Below are 18,394 nucleotides of genomic sequence, written 5' to 3' on the forward strand. Positions count from 1 at the left end.
CACACACACACACACACACACACACACACACACACACACACACACACCCACCCCCTTCTGGTACCATGCTTGGACAGCAAGCACTCTACAACTCATCCTGTCCATCTCTACAAGCAAGCTACCGCAAACATAAGAAAATAGACTCAAGAAGAAACCAACCTTAGGAAAAGCTCCCCAAAACTTCAGAATTGATTGGAGAGAGGAAGTTAACTAAGATGCTGCCAAGGGATTAGATTTAAACTCTTGTAATGATTTCACTGGGACATGAAATTGTTGTTGTGACTTAAAATATTAACAGTTTCTCCTAGTAATTGCCAAATGATTAGACCATGTACTTCTGAAAAGGAGAAAGGGGCTCAACATTTGTAAACAGAGAAACAGTGGAATTTAGTAGTATTTAAGATTCTTAGTATTCATAACTGGCCTGTCACAGCTTCTTAAATGGCTTTTTCTAAGTAACAGATTTAAATATTTTCTTCTATTTCACAAGATGTAGATAAGATTGTTTACTTTACCCAACTATAAACTGTCTGGTTACAAATAACTAGGGTGACCAGATGTCCCGATTTTATAGGGACAGTCACGATATTCAGAGCTTTTTCTTATATAGGCGCCTGTTACCACCACCACCACCACCCACCCACAGAGTCCCAATTTTTATACTTGCTATTTGGTCACCTTATAAATAACCAATAAGTCCACTTGCCCTGAAACAAAATTTTGCCCATCTATAAACACTTAGTTAAAGGATGTACATCTAACAAATGGATTCATGATCATTGGGGGTAACAATATACTTTGGTAATTTAACAAACGAAGTGCCCCCCCTCCCAGAGATGGTTCACTCTGAAGGATATAATCTCTGTTAAAGGTTCTCCACAGCGAGAGACATAAAAAAAATTGCAATTGAAGTAACCAGTTCATCATTTGTGTACAGTCTTCTGTGTTTTGTCTAATGTCTTCTTTTCCTCTCTTTAATAAGATAGCTATGATTAATAATTGTGCTTATTTTGCTTGGTACTGACCCTGGTATCCCCTAAAGATATGTAAAAGAACCCCTGTGACTAAAACAGTGGGAGCCACAATCCCTAAGAGAGTCTTCTGAATAGCCTGTATCAATAATTCCTATCTTTTGATTTGGTTGTCCCTGATTTGGCAGTAAGAGAAACAATTTAAGAGCCAGCCTACCATTCCTTATTTCTCTAAAACTAAATATTTTTTAAAATAGAATAACCTGGCATCCAATATTACCCCCTTTCCAAACTATAGCACTAAGATTAGGAGTCAGCATTCACCATTTTACTTTTTTGGGGCATGTGTACATATATGATACTATTATAGGCACACTGGCTGTCTTGGATGGGGCAGGCACATACCCAAGTGAATGTACACACACACAAATAAGTTATGACCTGGGTAAAACTTTTGTTATGAGCAGAGTTAAAATCTTATTGAGGTTGATGGGTATGAATATGCCCTTCAATTAGCATAACTGTAAGAAGAAGTTAATCACCAACCCTCTGTGACCCAAAGCATCCCTGCATTAACACCCTATTGTAGTAATATTTGTACAAAATATGCTTTCTGAGGTATCATTTGAAAACTAACCACTTGCTGGTCAATAATAATCAAATGTATGTAGCAACATTATATGTAAAGTGATGAATTCCCGCATAATGTTATTAGCATATGTTCAAAAACAGATAGCCCTGCCTAGGCAAAAGTTGTTAAACGGGTTTATTCTAAACAAAGGAATGTGCGTTTACCTCAATTTACATTAAGTAGTAAATATGGTCATCAAGACAGAGGCAGGAAACAGAACAATGTGCATTTCAGCAAATACGAGTGGGAGAAGAAAGAGCATGGCGCTTCCTTTACCACCAGAGCCCATGTCGCCTTCCCCACAGCTTGAATAAAATTTACTTTGAGGGGTATCCTTCAGCCTCCTCCACTTCAAAGGTTCAATGGAGTATAAAATAAAGGGGCAAAGAACCCCTTGTTCTCTCTTTCACCTAAGATGACAAAGGCACCAGCACCTTTGGGCCTCTGGAAGAGATCCTGACCAAGGAGACAGTCAGTCACCATCTTGCTGGAAGACTGTGGGTAAGAAAGGCCATCTTGAACAAAGCCTTGAACCAAAACTTGCTAGATTAAGTTTTAGACTTCAATATGTGTGTTTTCACTTTCATTTGCTTGTAACCATTTCTAAACTTTATCTCTTATACCTGAAATCATTTAAAATCCCATCTTCTTTTGTTCATGAACTTGTTTTACTGTTAATCTAAACCAAGAGTGCTGCATTTGTGCAAAAGTGAATGTCAACTCCAGTTCATGTGGTAAATTGATGTTTTTTGTCTCCTTCAAGGAGCAAATGAACCATTATTATTTCTCTGAACTGTCCAGGAGAGGGCTGGACACTGAGGACCAAAGCACACATTTTGGGGAAAAAGTGGGACTGGAAGTGTGTTGGGGGTTATCCTGTAAGTAGTAACTGAGCATGGCGGAAGCCAAAGTGGGGCTGTATAATAATATATGGAGATATCCTAGAGCTGGAAAGGCTCCTGAAAGGTCATCGAGTCCAGCCCCCTGCCTTCACTAGCAGGACCAAGTACTGATTTTGCCCCAGATCCCTAAGTGGCCCCCCTCAAGGATTGAACTCACAACCCTGGGTTTAGCAGGCCAATGCTCAAACCACTGAGCTATCCCTCTCCTGCCCCAGTAGACAGGCAGCTGGGGTCAGAGCTGCAGAACCAGAGCTGTCTAGCACACAGACACTCCAGGTGTGATCTGCATGCTGGTAGGTTGGTTGGGAGTGGCCCAGTTGGGAGCTACAACAAAAAAGCATTGTGAGGCACCCAAGGCAGGCAGTGACTGGTCTGGATTGCACCCCAGAACATGACACCCCCACCTAAAACAAAAGGGTTATGTGAACCAATCCAATGGTTGGAGGGGGGAGGTTGGGGGAGAACAGAGAGAGAGAGAGAGAACACAGAGTAAGATGGAAAAAGCAAGCAAGCCAAACAGCAGCATGTCAGCCTGGTGTACAGCCCTGGGGTGGGGGTGGGGGGCCTAGAGAAACAGTGCTTTTGTGTTTGTTGCCTACTAAAGACTTGGGGCTGTAAGCTAAGAAATTATTCCTGAATATAGTCATTATTTAACTCTGGCTTATGACCACGACATAAGTTAGACAAGACTGAGGCCTAGTCTACACCTAATATTTAGGTCGACCTAGCTACATCACTCAGGGCTGTGGAAAATGTCATGCCCTGAGCACTAGAGTTATGTCTACCTAACTCCCGTTGCAGATGTGGCTAGGTCAACAGGATTCTTCTGTCAACCTAAGTACCACCTCTAGGAGAGTGGGAAAACCCTTTCCGTCAATGTAGGAAGTGTCTACACTACAATGGCATAGTTGCTGTAATGTAGACATATCCTGAGTTTTGACTGCAACCACATGGCTGTTTGTAGTGCATTGGATTATGAATCAAAGCCCCACTTCAGGGAATTTTCTATCTTGTGGTTCACCAAAGTACTTTGGAAACCTTGCTTCATTCACCCAAATCAGGACTTTCACACACTAAAAGCAAAGAGGAAGGGACTAGTGAGAACGTAGTACCCTGGTCCGGCTGTACCTGATTTAGGGCCTGTCTGCACGCAGAAGTTCTATTGGTATAACTGAACGGGATATGTTTAATTGGTGCAGCTTTGTATGTGGACGCTCTTACATCAGTTTAAGTCTGGCTTATATATTGGCTTAATTTGCACCTGTAAATTACACAGATTTAATTAAGGAGGCTGTGCTAATTACCCTTCTTCCTCTCCAGTTTCAACCATTTCAAGCCCACTCCTCTTTCCCCACGAGGAACAGGAAAAGCTGCTGTGTCTTTCTTATCACCTTTAGTGATTTTGGGTCAGTGAAAATTGAGAGGTTGGTTCTGCAGTCTCTAAAATGGAATTGATAAAGTTGATCAAATCCTCAATAACCACATGCAGGGAGAGGAAACGGAAGCAGTCACATTTAGAATGATCCTAGAGGGAGTGGGAAATTTCCCCGCAGATGTGATTTTAACTGATTCAGCAAGTAATGCTAGGTTGTGCAATCTATTTTCTGGAGGCCTCCAGATCAAGTTCCAAGGTGGGGAGAAAGGCTAGGAAGCTACGTCTTCAAGATCTGTTGCAAACTGGGCTTGGAGAGGGTGGGCTTTCTGGACAGGTCTGCAAAATCTGAGACCAGGAGCTGCCACATTACTTGAATTTGCAAAGGGCCAGCTGGGAGACAGAAGGTGGAGCCAGGACCTCTTAGGAGGATCTGAAATCTTAACCTACTGCCCCACAGGAGGGAAAAGAAGTCTTCATCTGAATCAATGAGGCTGTTTACATAATGAGGTTCCAGTGCAAGGGGATGGGCAGAGCTGGTTCTTAGTTGTGTCCCATTGTTGGAACAGCCTGATTATACAGGTACTGTCAATTAAAGATACTAGGGTCAATACTGGGTACTGGTCTCAGTACCCTGAGATCCTTTTAGAGGGCACCATGGGGAGAATATTAGAGGGTCCACATCACACACATTTTCTCCTCTCTGATTGACCTCGTTTGATACAAGTGAAAGGCATGCTCCTTACGGCAGCTGAACAAGCAAGGAGACTGTCTGGGAAGAGAATTGAACAACCAAGAGATGCTCCCCAAAGATCCTTTTGCCCCAAAAGATTCATCCTGCTTTTTTAGGGGGGAAAAGGGTCCCAGTACAAGAGTCTGAGAGCAGAAGGAGGAGGCCCTTCAATCTCACTTCTGGGCATGGCTGTTGTCACTTGGAAGCACTGCAGAAACCACCACTAGGGCTAGGGGAGACCTCAGACTTCTTCCCCTGCTACAGAAAAGAGAGACTTTCTTCCTAATGACTGCTGGTAAACTGGAGGAAGGAAACAAATATTTTTACTGAAAGAGGGGTCTCAGAAAGCACACAGACAGCAACCTGCCTTCTCAGAGAAAGAGAACATTAGGGTTTCCATCAAGTACATGGTGCTTCAATGTGTCAGCAGAGGGAGCTATCAATATATAGAAAAGAAAAATATCCACATCTCTTTGCTCTACCTCAGTACATTAGAATAAGGATACTCATCTACCTCAGTACATGGAATAAGGATACTTAGCTGGACAGAGAGCAGCAGGTACCCAAGCAAGAGTGTTTTCTTTAGGAGTATTCTATCTCATATGCAGCAAAAATCTAATTTCAAATTTTTGGTTGATTTGATGGTCTTACATTAATTACAATTAACTCTGAAAAAGCTTGGCTTGCGAGGACAGCACTGCAATCACAAGCATTTGCTATCCAGAAGACTAATCTTTTAAAAGTTATTTCCAGAGTAATATCCAGTATGTAAAATGATCAGATGTTTAGTGTATAACCTTTACAATGTATGATTTAAATATTCTCATACAGTTTGTGCACTATGTAGAAATGTGATGCAGGCATAAACCACTAGTAGCCATCCAATACCAAATTCAATCTTATGACTGCTTGTCATAATCGCACTGCTTATCAAAAGTCCAAGCAACCTTTTTGAAATTATGTTAAGAAAAGCTCAGTGAATGATTCTGAAATGATTGTCTATAAAAAGTTACACATTTCTGTATCTAATCACATAAGCATTTTACTTTTTTCTTTAATCCTGTGCCTAATGATTATTTGGTACGGTCTACTGTAGTTTGAAGATATACTTAAAAACAGAAAATAGTAAGGCTATTGTTAAAAAAAATTATGTGGTTACTGGATTGGTGTTACACATTCATGGGTGAAATCCTGGCCGCACTGAAGTCAATGGGAGTTTTGCCACTGACTTCATTGCAGTCAGGATTTTCACCCTTGGATTATTTCTTTATGAAAAATTAGCGACCGTAAAAAAAGTTTTTTTTTTGCTCTTCACGAAGTTCAAGCAACAGAAGTTGATCTACAGTATCTCAATTTCCTGCCCTCATTAGTTTTATTGTCAAACAATGTGTACCACCCAGCCATGTACTTTTAATACTGTGAGACAAATGTCATCACAATCATTACTATTCCAACTTAGAAAGTTTGGCAAGTTGCCAAATGGTGAAAGTGATCAAATTATACACTGTTCATCAGTACTAAAAAAGCAAAATGCTTGAATGTTCTGTTCTGCAAGGAGCTACAGCCTACAGTGACAGTACAAGTCGGCAAGAGGTGAGCTGATGAATATTCAATCACTTTTCATATTTAATCCATTGTTTTCTTTTCACATAATTGCAAATATGAGATGTGAACGCCAGATTTTCCCTTACTCTACCATCTTTCAGTATTCTTTTGGATGACTTAAGCATTAGGAATGGCCCAACTGCTTACTGCTCTTTTAAAAACAAAGCACTCCTTTGGAAATTTTACATATATGGTATCCCTGTACTTTATCAGATTCTGTCAAGGTTTTTTTTGTTTTGTTTTGTTTTGTTTTTTAAACCAGCAGTACAACATATGTTTTCACTTGTGAAGAAAGTGTCTATTACTGCTCAATAGAATTATTACCATATAGTACCCATTTCTCGGAAGACAGTTCACCAACAATTTTTAAATGAGCTTGATAGTAAACAAACTAACAAACCAAGATCAAAAAGAGTTAATCTCTCAATCTCACTCCATTCTATAACAATAGCAGGATCCCATAAACACATGCAATGGGGCACTCTCCTCTTGAATACTTTCTAGTGGCTGGGTGTGGTACCACAGTCTTTTTCTTGCCCCTGGCATCCACCTTCCTTCTTCCCTCTCCCCCCCGCAGGCTGCCAGCTGAACAGAAGAGAAGAGTGAGGGGGGATTTGATAGCAGCCTTCAACTACCTGAAGGGGGGTTCCAAAGAGGATGGAGCTAGGCTGTTCTCAGTGCTGGCATACTCACCAGGACTGGATGTGTCAAAGCAGAGTGTACCACAAGCAGCCATCTGGTACAACGCCTTTGGAATTTTTTGGCAATGTGTTGTGGGATAGAAATGACTCAACCAGGGATCTCCGGGAGCTAGCATGTAACTTCCTCCATCCCATAATGCCATCCATACCCCATAATTTTCGTGTCTCTCTTTTTAAATCCCATAAACCTGCTTAGCACTTTTCGGTGTCTGCCATCTCTGACAGAAGTATGGAGTCCACAAAGCTCTGCACCGTTCTCATGAACATTGCAAATACAGATGCAGATTTTAGTCTGTAGCTACAGACCCACAGGAAGTACTGCAACAATGGGGGACATGACAATTTCTTCAAGGAGAATTTATTGACGGACATAGCAAAAAACAGTTCAAGGTGGGTGTTCGCATTCATGGAGCAGCCGCAGATGGTGGAGCACTGCTTTTAGGCCCAAAAATTGAGCACTGATGGGATTGCATTGTAATGCAGGTTTGGGGTGACAAGCTGTAGCAGAAGAACTTTCAGATGCAAAAGGCCACATTTCTGGATGTGTGCCAAACTTGCCCCAGTCCACCACCCCGGGGACATCAGAATGAGAACTGCATTGCCCTTAGAGGACTGAGTGGTGGTCACACTCTGGAATCTTGCAACACTGGATTGTTACAGGTCAGTGAGAAATCATTGTGGAGCTGGAAAATTCACAGCGGGAGCCATTGTTATGCAAGCATGTAGGGCCATTAATCATTTATTGCTACACAGGACTGACACTCAGCAACGTGAAGGACACAGTGGATGGATCTGCAGCAATAGGGTTCCCAAACTGCAGTGGGGCAATATATAGCATGCACATCCCTATTTTGGCACCAGCCCACCTTGCCACAGAGTATATCGATAGAAAGGGCTACTTTTCTATGGTTATGAAAGCATTGTGGATCATTGGGGACATTTCATCAACATCAATATTGCCTGGTCAGAGAAGGTGCATAATGCTTGCATCTTTAAGAATACAGGACAGTTCAGAAAGCTGGAAGCTGGGACATTTTTTCCCCAACCAGTGGATTTCCACTGGTGTTATGGAAACGTCAATAGTGATTCTGGGGGACCCAGCCTTCCCTTTGGCTCCCCGGGCTCACGAAGCCATATATTGGCCCCCTCGACTGCACAAAGGAAAGATTCAACTAACGAAGACAGAGGAGCAGCAACTATCTGTCACTGAGAGGTCGATGGAAAGAAGAATTCTGGGAATTTCAATCCGCGACCGAGTCCCCAATGAAGTGATCAGACCGCAGAGTGAAGTGCAGGATGTCATCTTTGAGAGCAGGCATAGTAAAATACGATGGGCAGGCCATATAGCAAGGCTCACTGACAATCAATGGACTGCAGCTGTCGCCAAGTGGAACCCACGGGAACTGAAACGACCACTCAGCTGACCTCCAAAGAGATGAGAAGATTTTATCGTGAAAAGACATGACCGCACATGAAGAAGGAAGGCCAGGATACGAGATGAATGGAAGACCCATGTTGTGATTGGCGCAATCTATACGAAGTCTGAAGGACCAATTGATCAAGGTGACTAACTCAGCAGGTGTAGAATGACAGTTGAATGAGCTATTGGTAAACTGAAGGGAGGCTGGCGGTGTTTACTCACTTGATTGGATCTCAGCAAGAAAAATATCCCAAGGGTTATAGCTGCCTATTGTGTCCTGCATAATTTCACAGCACTTTAACAGTCAGCCACAGTAGTGTTCTGTGCTAGACTGTTCTCCAGACCTGGTGCTTTGGGCACTGCTAAGAACTGTGTAGTGCTTGCAGTACATTTATAAGTACTGTGTGCTTTGAGTACCACTATGCATTCTGCAATATGTGTTGTGAACTAATAAAAATAATCTGATTCTCAAAAAATAGAACTATATTGACTGGGGGGGGGGGAAGCGCAGAAAAACAATGCAATACAAACTTTTAACGTACATTAACAGAGTGGAACTTTAAAATTGGAAGGGACGTAAACATTTCTGTCCATTTTGGTGCACAAATGTAGTTCATTGTGGTTACCCATGCGCCGCCCGCAGTTCTCACGGGTGAGTGTATGTGAAGCTGTGGTTTCCCTTACTGTCCCCTTGTGTGGAGTGCTAAGCGTAAGGATGAGGCCCATGATGCTACATGGAATGTTGGGGGAGTAGGAAGCAGTGACCATGGAGTTCTGCAAAGGGAGGGGAGTCTGGGATTTTGGGGCCTGTAGGTCAACCAGGATGTGCAACATTTGGGTTTGCAGCCTGAGAAGAGCTATTATGTCCCGGTGCATTTCCCCCTCCTTTTCCTGCTGGGATTTTCTCTTGTCCTCTTTCCTTCTCCATGCTGTCAGTCATATTGGCCCTCAAAGCCTCTTGATCATAGTCTGATGCAACAGTGGCTTGCAGGATCTCACAGAACATGTCCTCCCTAGTCCTTTTCTTTCTCCTCCTAAGGGCCAGATGTTCTGCAAGCATAGAGGGAGCACCACTCAAGGTTTTCATGCTGGAAGCTGCTGATAAAGACAGAGAGATGTGCCACTGGATTCACAGTCACAATGGAAAGGGAAAGTTAAGTTTCAAAACTCAGTTCCTTTATTCCCATTAAGCATTTTTTATTAAAAGTGTTTTCCAAACTTTGGCTTTGGAGTGCCTCGGCTCGCACTGCTCTCCAGTCCCAGCCATGGTGTGTTTGGCTTGCCGGGGGAGGGGAGATGCTTTTCTGTTGCAAGAAACAATACAAATTTCAGTCCCTATTCCACGCGTATGAGTATCGGGCAATGGCACTGAATATTGGTATTATTTTGCACAGGTGGTTGCAGCTTCAGCTGATATCTCCCTCCTGAGGTTAACAAAGGCACAGAGAATACAGCTGCTGCCGGTATCCCGAAGCCATCCAGACACATATGCCGCTAGCTTGTTTACTGCAATGGTGCCAGCCAAACTCAGAATGGCATGGGAAAATGTCCTACCATGGAGGAAGATATAAGGCAGACATCCATAGAAACCTTTAGGAGAAAATTGCAGGGTATCTCCATGAAAGTTTCATCAAGATCTCTCAGAAGGATGAAAGGGCCCTATATACATAAACAAAGTGCTCCACAGGCTCTCCCACACTCCCACCTACCAGGGAAAAACAGAAACCAACTCTACCTGTGTTTGTTGTACCTCTCTCTCTTCTCATACGAGTAAAACAATGAAAAGTTGATACTTGTGTCTTATTAACTTGTGGATGGGACAAGCACCATCTTTAGACATTGTAAAGAAAAATGCATGCGCACGCTGACCCGCGTTGCCCTCCCCTTCAGCAGGCTCATCTGTGCTCCCTTGGCAGGACTGGCTAGACTGTGGCAAAATCTCAAACAGCTCCTGGCTCACAGCATGGTTGGAGCCCCCGGCAGCAGCTTCCCTCTGCTCACGGTTCATGGCAGGATTCTCTGGCTCCTTCGAGGTATCCACAGTGACGTGCAGGGTGCTAGTGGATCTCCGCCAAGTATGGCATGCAGCTCGTTGTAAAAGCAGCAGGTTTTCAGCTCAGCACCAGATTGATTGTTGGCTTCCCTGGTCTTGTGGCACACCTAAAGGAGTTCCTTCGCTTTCTCATGGCACTGCTGCGGATCCCTAACATACCCCTTTCCTGCATTCCCCGTGCAATCTGTTCGTAGATCGCCATGTTTCTATAGCTGGTGCATAGCTGTGCCTGCACAGCCTCTTCTCCTCACAGTCCCAGGAGATCTAATACCACCTGTCTACTCCACGCAGGAGCGCATCTAGTGCACGGAGCCAGCACAGTCGATTGGACAGTCACTCATAAGAAGAGTGAGCAGCTAGGTGTGCTCACCAAGCTTGGCATTTCAGAAACAGGCTGAGGTTTGGAGGAAAACAGGTATGGTTTCGAGTCTCTGTGACCCTTGGCCAGTGGAGTTTACAACTGTGACCAGAGCCGTCACGGTCACATGGAATGGGGCATTGTGGGACAACTGCTGGAGGACCGTTAGGGTTGAGGGAGATCATGGAGCATCTTCATTCACACAGTGTCGACCTCAGCAGGTTGACCATAGATCCATGCCATATAGGGAGGTGGTTTTATTGCATCACCGTAACAGGGCACTTATGGTGGCTGGAGACAAATCTGAGCGTAGACACATGCACACACAGGTTGATGCAAGGTGACTTACATCAACCTATCTAGGCCTGATCTACTACAAAAAGTATTGAATTCCTGTGATGTTTTAGCGAGACTGTGAAAGAAGGAACAGAGGGAAAGGGAGAAATGCTACTGAAAGAACAAAAACGACCCTCACACACCTCACACAACTCCGACAAAAATACAGAGTGCCAGCCTACGTTTGGGGGCTCTCCTATCTTCAATATATTAATACAGGCGTCTCTTTAGTTAAAAAAGTGTGCATTAGTGAGACAGCTGAGGGCATTATAAGTGCTCAGACTCACAGCCCGCTCCATGTATAGCTGCAAGAAGCTGGCAGCAAAGCACCCTCAGCAAAGGGTCCTTGGTTTTGGATTCTGCTTCCTTTCTTCTCTTCCTGTCTTCCTCCAGAAGACAGATTTGACCCTCAAGACGCACTCCAAGCCTCACCTGTTTTCCCAGGCTTTTCTTGGGGACAAAGGCGGGGGGATGGCTGTGGGAGATATTGGAGTTGGAAATGCTATTTTGGCTGGCGGAAGCAAGTGGGGGAGGACTTTTATATGTGGAAGGATTTCTGAATGTAACCCCTTAGAAGCACTGTCTTGTAAATTCAGTTTGAAATGGGTTTTATAGCTCGTTATTTTATTTTGAATCTTTTAAATACACACATGCATACAGCATGAAATTATTGGGGAAAAGACTCAAAAATTAACTAGTTTTACAATCCTATAAAAATAAGGTGGAGATCTATGACCCTTCGAATGCAACAAGGTTCACCCGTCCCTACTAATCAGGAATGTCCATGATGCACAAATCAATCTGCCCAATCCATGCATAAGGCTTCTTTTCCAAACTGCTGCAGTTAGCTCAATGTTCAACCCCTACCAGATACTAGCTAAAATATTCAGTTACAAAACTAAGCAGAAAGTAGCAGTAAACTTCAGAGCTGACGTATGAGCCAGTCTATGCAAGCTAACCTGCTCATTAGCAAAATGGAATGAAATTGAGATCCATGAAATTCTGTTCTTTGATGAACATTAGGCCCAGTGAACTCCCATTGGCTTTATGTATGTATGAGAGCAATGTATATGTATCTGAGGGCTGAACATGTCCTTTAGTATTCCTACTCACCAAGGGAATTCTTGCCAGCCAGTCCTCCTTCCAAGTCTCTGTTCATAAAAACTCTTTGGTATTGATATAATCTTACCATATGAAGAGTGCAGCCTCAATACACATACTCGATTATTTATGATCCCATGGGATTTAATGTAGCCAGCACAGGCCATAAAACCACAGCCCATAACAATTACTGTAACTTATTGTGGGATCCACAGGGATTCAAGAGAATTTCACACAGAAAATTAGATGAGCACAGTAAAAATTAGTCTGTGCTTCTAAATATTCAATATTAGCGACTACTCCAATAGATTAATTTCAGTCAAATTTCAAATGGCTGCTATTATAGCTGAAGATGAATTTTCAGCTGTGTCACAGAAGAACAGTTTCATAGGCAAACTAAAGTTATACAATCAGCAACCTAGTATTTATTGTTCTCATATGCATACAGCTGAACTAGTTCTGATAACACAAGACCCTGGAAACTTCACTAAACAAGATCTTTAAGGTTTTGAAAAGGTCACTTCGCTATCCCCCTTTATTCCCTTAGTCTCCATCTCTCTCTCCCACCACATACAACCCCCATGCCTCTTCTAGGTTCCAGCTGGCATAAAGTGTCCCCCCCCGCCCAAGGCTTTCTTCCACCTCCAGTTCTTTCCTCTTGGGCAAGATCTGGCCACAGTGACCCATGCATTTTTCACCTCCAGACTGGACTATGCCATTCATTATATCTGGGGTTAAAGGTGGAAATGACAAAGAGACTTCAGTTTATGTAGGATGTTGTGGCGGTGTACTTCCCCAACAGGACACATCCTACCTGTACTTTGATTTGGCATTGAAAGGAATTGGAGGGTGCAAATCCTTATAGATTAAAACCAAGACTATCATGAGGTCAGATCCCAGCTAACTCAGAGACTCTCTCTATCTTGGAGCTCTTCTGGGAAAATGCAGCAGTGATGCCTAGGATGAAGCTCATAAGAGCTGGAGATAAAGTGTCTGTGGTCAAGAGTGCTCTACACTGGAGTAAGTTACTGGAGGAGAAAAAAAAAAAAAGACTGAGCCAAAGCTTAGCCATCTTCAGACCATGCTGCAAGACCAACCTATTTGTCAAACACTTCCCACCATAACAGAAGACAAGGAAATACTATGATGAGTCACATACTAAAAAGAGATGAGGTAAAAGGGACTCGTTAAAAAAAAAAACCTCAGAAATATATATTAATTTCACCACTATACATCAACCCATTTTTAAAAAGGTCTTTAAACCATTCAGCAAATATATTTAGATGAGCATTAGTGAAAATCAAATGTAGTCAATTAATTCTTTCCTTATCTTCCATGAGCCCTACTTACTATAGCTTCTTTGCTTGCATGTTCTATCTACTTTCTCTCCCTGACGTCACTCTACTTTTCCTTTCCTATAACTGATTGTGGCATATGACTTCTTGACTTCTCTTTAGTGTCACTGTCATCCTCTTTCCCTCCACATTTTAAAATATGTTAAATAGAAAGCTGACTGATGTTGTCACTATTAAATACAGTATACAATGGTTTTATTTCTTTATATTAGAGAGGGCATGGCTTTGGGGGTATGGTGGCACAAACAGTTTTCACTAGTTGGTAATTAGCTATCAAGTAATTTTTTCCAAGCCCTAACTCCAATGCAACCCACAAACTGGACTACTACAATTCACTCCACATAAACCATTCAGTGAAGACCACTTGGAATCTTCAGCTAATGTAAAATTCATTGATCCTTCAATATCAAGCTGATTGTCTCTTGTAGCTTTCTAAAATGTGTCTATGAGAATGTTGCATCCCTCTTACTGAATGGTGTTCTCTGGAGCTGTACACATTGCACCCGCATTGCATGGAATGCGGTGAAAACCATTGTTTCCAGATTTTGAATTTTATTTATAAAGCCCATCGTGATTTAGGTCCTGACTACATTTGAAACAATATCTATTATGCATCATCTCAATAGCTGACATCAACTGGGGTCAGTTTTGCTAAGAGTTCCCAGTTCTGGGAACAGGAGGTAGAATGTTTTTGGTCACAGACCCTTGGCTACGTATTTGCCAAGAATCCAAATTTTCTGATGTTAAGTGCCTAGTTGCTCCAACGGTTTCGGGGTCAGAGTGAGGGAGTTCTATTCTGAGTTCATTTTGTCTATTTCCTTATTTTTAATGTGTTATGTTTTAAATTATTGTATTAGAGCCCTGAGAATTTATTCATGGGGGCATACGTTTATCAGTCTATAAATAAGGGCAGTCCCACTTATATACCTGTACATGTTAAATTATAACTCATTACTTTGTTTATAATATTTAGTCAAGAACAAAACACTGGAACAATGCACTTTGACAACTATGCATACTCTCTTCTAATATACCAACATCTATGTTACTACTCAATGAAAGCCACTATTCAGTGAAAGAGACATAACACTTTACACCAAGTAAAGTGCATTAAACAGTATCTGATCAAAAACCAAAATTACTACTGTGATCTTATCTATAAGGCTCAAGTGCTTGTCAGTGAACATTAGGCACATAAATACAATCAATACAAGACAAAACCCCTCACATCTGAATACCTTCATATGTATTCACATAACACACTTTTCAAAAGAATGTTTACCAACACAGAAAATAGTATATTCAGGAAATCCACATTGTATGCAATTTATAGCTATATAATCCAGATAATATTTAATTTTACCAGTATTCCACTTTAGACTTTCCCCATTAGTTTCCTTCTCCTGTGTGATACAAGATGTAATTTGCCTCATATCATATGCTTTAAAGATTCACTTTCCATGCCACGTGCGAAAGACTTTCATGATTCTAACTTCAGTGGGATAAGGTGATACATGGAATTAGTAATCAGTCACAGAGCTCTTCATCTCTAGATTACCAGTTCAAGTGTCACATAGATCTGTAGTGAATAAGTAGTTACACGGTGTCAACTGCTTGGAAACCTGAATAATATGGATTGGTGGTCTCAGTCCAGATCATAATGAAGTGTCACAAAAACTATCACTCCAATTGACACCTTTGTGAAAGGTTCTGCAGACAGGCTAATGGTTGAACTTGCTTGGATTTACCCTCACACTCCTACAACAATCCCTCTGAGTAAGGATTGAAACACTTTAATAGCGTAGAGGTATCTTGCACTATTGCTGCTTTTGTTGTGCTTTTTACTGTGGATATGCAAAGGACTAATGTCAACCTGGCACCTTTCACAAGTTAATAAGGTTTTCATACTTTTTCCTCTTTATTAGAAAATCATTACATAGAATTTTTAAAACTTAAAAAAAAAAAGTGTATATAATTATCTGGCTTCAGTATAAATGTCCCACAACATCTCTACCTATCTGTGTCCCAGATCCTGCAAAGACTTACTTTATGCACTATGCTTCACTTTACTACCATTACTATTATTTACCACAAGTCGTCTCACTGAAATCAATAGAGCTACTCATGGCAGTAAGTTAGGCAGGTGCATGAACCTTTGCAGGTTCAGGGCCCACAGGCATTTCTAAAGCTCTCAGACAAGTCTTGATCCAGAGCACACTGAACTCAATGGAGATAATCACATTGACTTTGGTGGACTTCGAATCAGGCCTCCACACAGGGTCTAGGCCAACGGTTTTCAAATTTTTTGAGCCAAGTCCCCCCCTTTGAGTTACAATTTTTGGGTGTGCCCTCCCCAAATACCTGTCCCTCTCCCATTGGGTTTTCCGGGTGGGGGAAGGCGTGTGCGACAGTCTCTGGGGACGGACCGAGGGCTGGGCATGGAGGCATTGACACTCACCCACAGGCTGGGTGGACTGCTGAGGTAAGTCAGGAGATGGAGGTGGAACTCCCTAACCCCTCCCCCGCCCCCACACACACACACACAGGGCTGTCATTGCCGCTCACCTCCCTGAACATTCCTCTGTGCACCCCATGAAAACTTCTGGTCTAGACACTGAGTAAATCTTAATATTCAATTAATATGGTAACTAAAAATCATTTGTTTTAAATCACCCATTTAATGCAGCTTACCAGAGCTACTTGTAACCCTCATATCCTAGCACTTCTTGGCAATGTGTCTCATGTGACACATGGTCACTTATATGTCCAGCTTTACTCCTGAAAAATCTAGAGCGATGGTCAAAATTAAGTTACAAATCCCTCATCATCTGACGATAAATCTTGAGACATACATTTAACAAGGGGAATATTTGGTTCATTAAGTATTCTAAACCACCTAAAATGTTAGAAGACTCCACCACATCCATTTTAATTGTAAGACTCCCATGACTGATTGCTTTTCCGAAATCCCTGATAAAATGCTAATTCCTACTTCAGAAAAATGGCTGTACCCACTATTTCAGAAACCAACAATTCCCCGTAAAATTATACTGCTAACAAAAAACAAACAAAAAAAGCCACAAAAAACAACCCCGCTCGTTTTTGTTGTTAACCACACTGAGCACTAGTAAAGTAAAGCTCACAACTACTTTAAGTACTTGTTGAGTACAGGATCAGATTTAAAAGGGGTTCACAGCTATTAATGTTATAAACAGCAAAACAGCTCCACATTTTCTACACCCATGACTTACCCCTCCTGTTTCAGAGAGCTGAGGAACAGCAGTGAGCCAACAATATAGCTCCCTGTAGCTAACCAACAGATTATTTCACATGTTGAGATTCCCTAGTTTATAGCTTTCCTATTGTATATTACCGCAGTTTTCAATAGCATTTTTAAGCTAAAAGAGCACCTCTCACCCAGAAGAAGGGACAGCACACACAATGCCCCTCTCTGTGCCCACGCCTGGAGAACAGGGTGGCATCCACAACACATAAACCCAAACCAAAGAAGGGAGCAGCATCCACCACAACCCCCTCAATGCCTGGCCCTGGAGAAAGAAACAGGTTGGGGCATTGAAGGGGTGGTGCACCCAGCCCTGAAGAAGAGAATAGCACCAATAACCCTCACCCCCAATGCTCCCCTCCTCCAGCCTGAGAAGGGCAGCACCCCTGCCCCTCCCCTTTCGCCCATGCCCAACCCCAGAGAAGAGGGTGGCACTCACAGCACGCTCCTCGTCTTCACACACACACACACACACACCCCAGGTGTCGTGGGGTCACGGGTGCCGCCCCCAACACCCCAGTTCTCCCAACCCTCGACCACGGGAAGGGGGCAGCCCCCATGACGCACACGTCCAGGCCCCATCCCAGAGAGCGGGGCAGCCCGCCCCCGCCCCCCAGCGCAGCTTCTCGCTCCGGACTAGGGAGCGGCCGCCACCCCACCCCGCCTGCAGCGCGGGCCAGGGCAGCGACACCCCGGAGCGGGACACCCGCCAGCGCCTCCCACCGGAGCAGGGGCTGCGGGAGCCCAGGGCAGGGCTAGGCACTGAAGACCCTCCCTAGCTGGGAGGGGGCCGGCGGGACTCCAGCCCCCCGGCCCGGGACGCACCTTCAGGCTTCCCTTGGCGGGGACGGGCAGCGGCGCGGGCGGGCTCCCCAAGCCGCCTTCCTCTTCATCCTCCTCCTCCTCCACCTCCACCACCACGTCCTCATCCTCCTCCTCCTCCAGCGCCGCGGCAGAGCCCTCTCGGCGGGGCGGCCTCCAGCAGCCGCTCTCGGGCTTGGGGGCCCGGCCCCCATCCGGGGCGGGCGCTGCCAGCGGCACGCTTCGCCGCCGGCTGCCCAGGCTGGATCGCTTGGCCAAGCGCCGCGCCTGCATGGTGCGGAGCCCGGGGCGCGCCTCAGCTCAGGGCGGCGGCCCTGCGCCGGCCACTCATAGACACCCGGGGCTCGGGAGGTGGCGGCGGCGCTCACAGGGGGACACAGCCGCTGGAGGGGGCAGTGGGGCGGCGCGCTGCAGCCATGGGGCAGGCGAGCCCGGGTGCAATCGGCTCTGGAGGGGCACTAACTCCCCAGTCCCGCGGCTCCCCCACCTGCTCCCGCTGCCCTCGGCGCGGGCCTGTCCGTCCCCTCTGCTCTGCCCCAGCTGTCGGCAGCGGTGCGTTCCTGCTTTACTCGCCTTTCCTTGCAGGCAGCCCGCTAGTCCCCTGCCCCAAAACCCGGACTGGATTCCTCCCGCTCACCGCTCAGCCAGGCGCTTCGCAGGAGAGCAATGGCCATGCTCCAGCGCTGTCACCACCACGCCTCTCCCAGGGAGGGAGGAAAGGATCGCTGCTGCTTGAGAAAGGGAGCCAGGG

General features: G+C 44.3%; 1 protein-coding gene across 1 annotated transcript in view; it reads right to left on the minus strand.

The window, feature by feature from the left end:
* ZNF704 (zinc finger protein 704) overlaps window positions 1-17,669 on the minus strand; it is a 136,825-nt gene extending 119,156 nt beyond the window's left edge. The window contains exon 1 of the mRNA XM_026662758.2: window positions 17,647-17,669. The gene's annotated coding sequence lies outside the window, so the exon portion shown is untranslated. The remainder of the gene's footprint in view (window positions 1-17,646) is intronic.
* Between the last annotated feature and the right edge of the window lie 725 nt (window positions 17,670-18,394).

Source organism: Terrapene carolina, unplaced genomic scaffold (genome assembly GCF_002925995.2).
Source record: "Terrapene carolina triunguis isolate 2854851 unplaced genomic scaffold, T_m_triunguis-2.0 Scaffold58, whole genome shotgun sequence".
Taxonomy (NCBI): domain Eukaryota; kingdom Metazoa; phylum Chordata; order Testudines; family Emydidae; genus Terrapene; species Terrapene triunguis.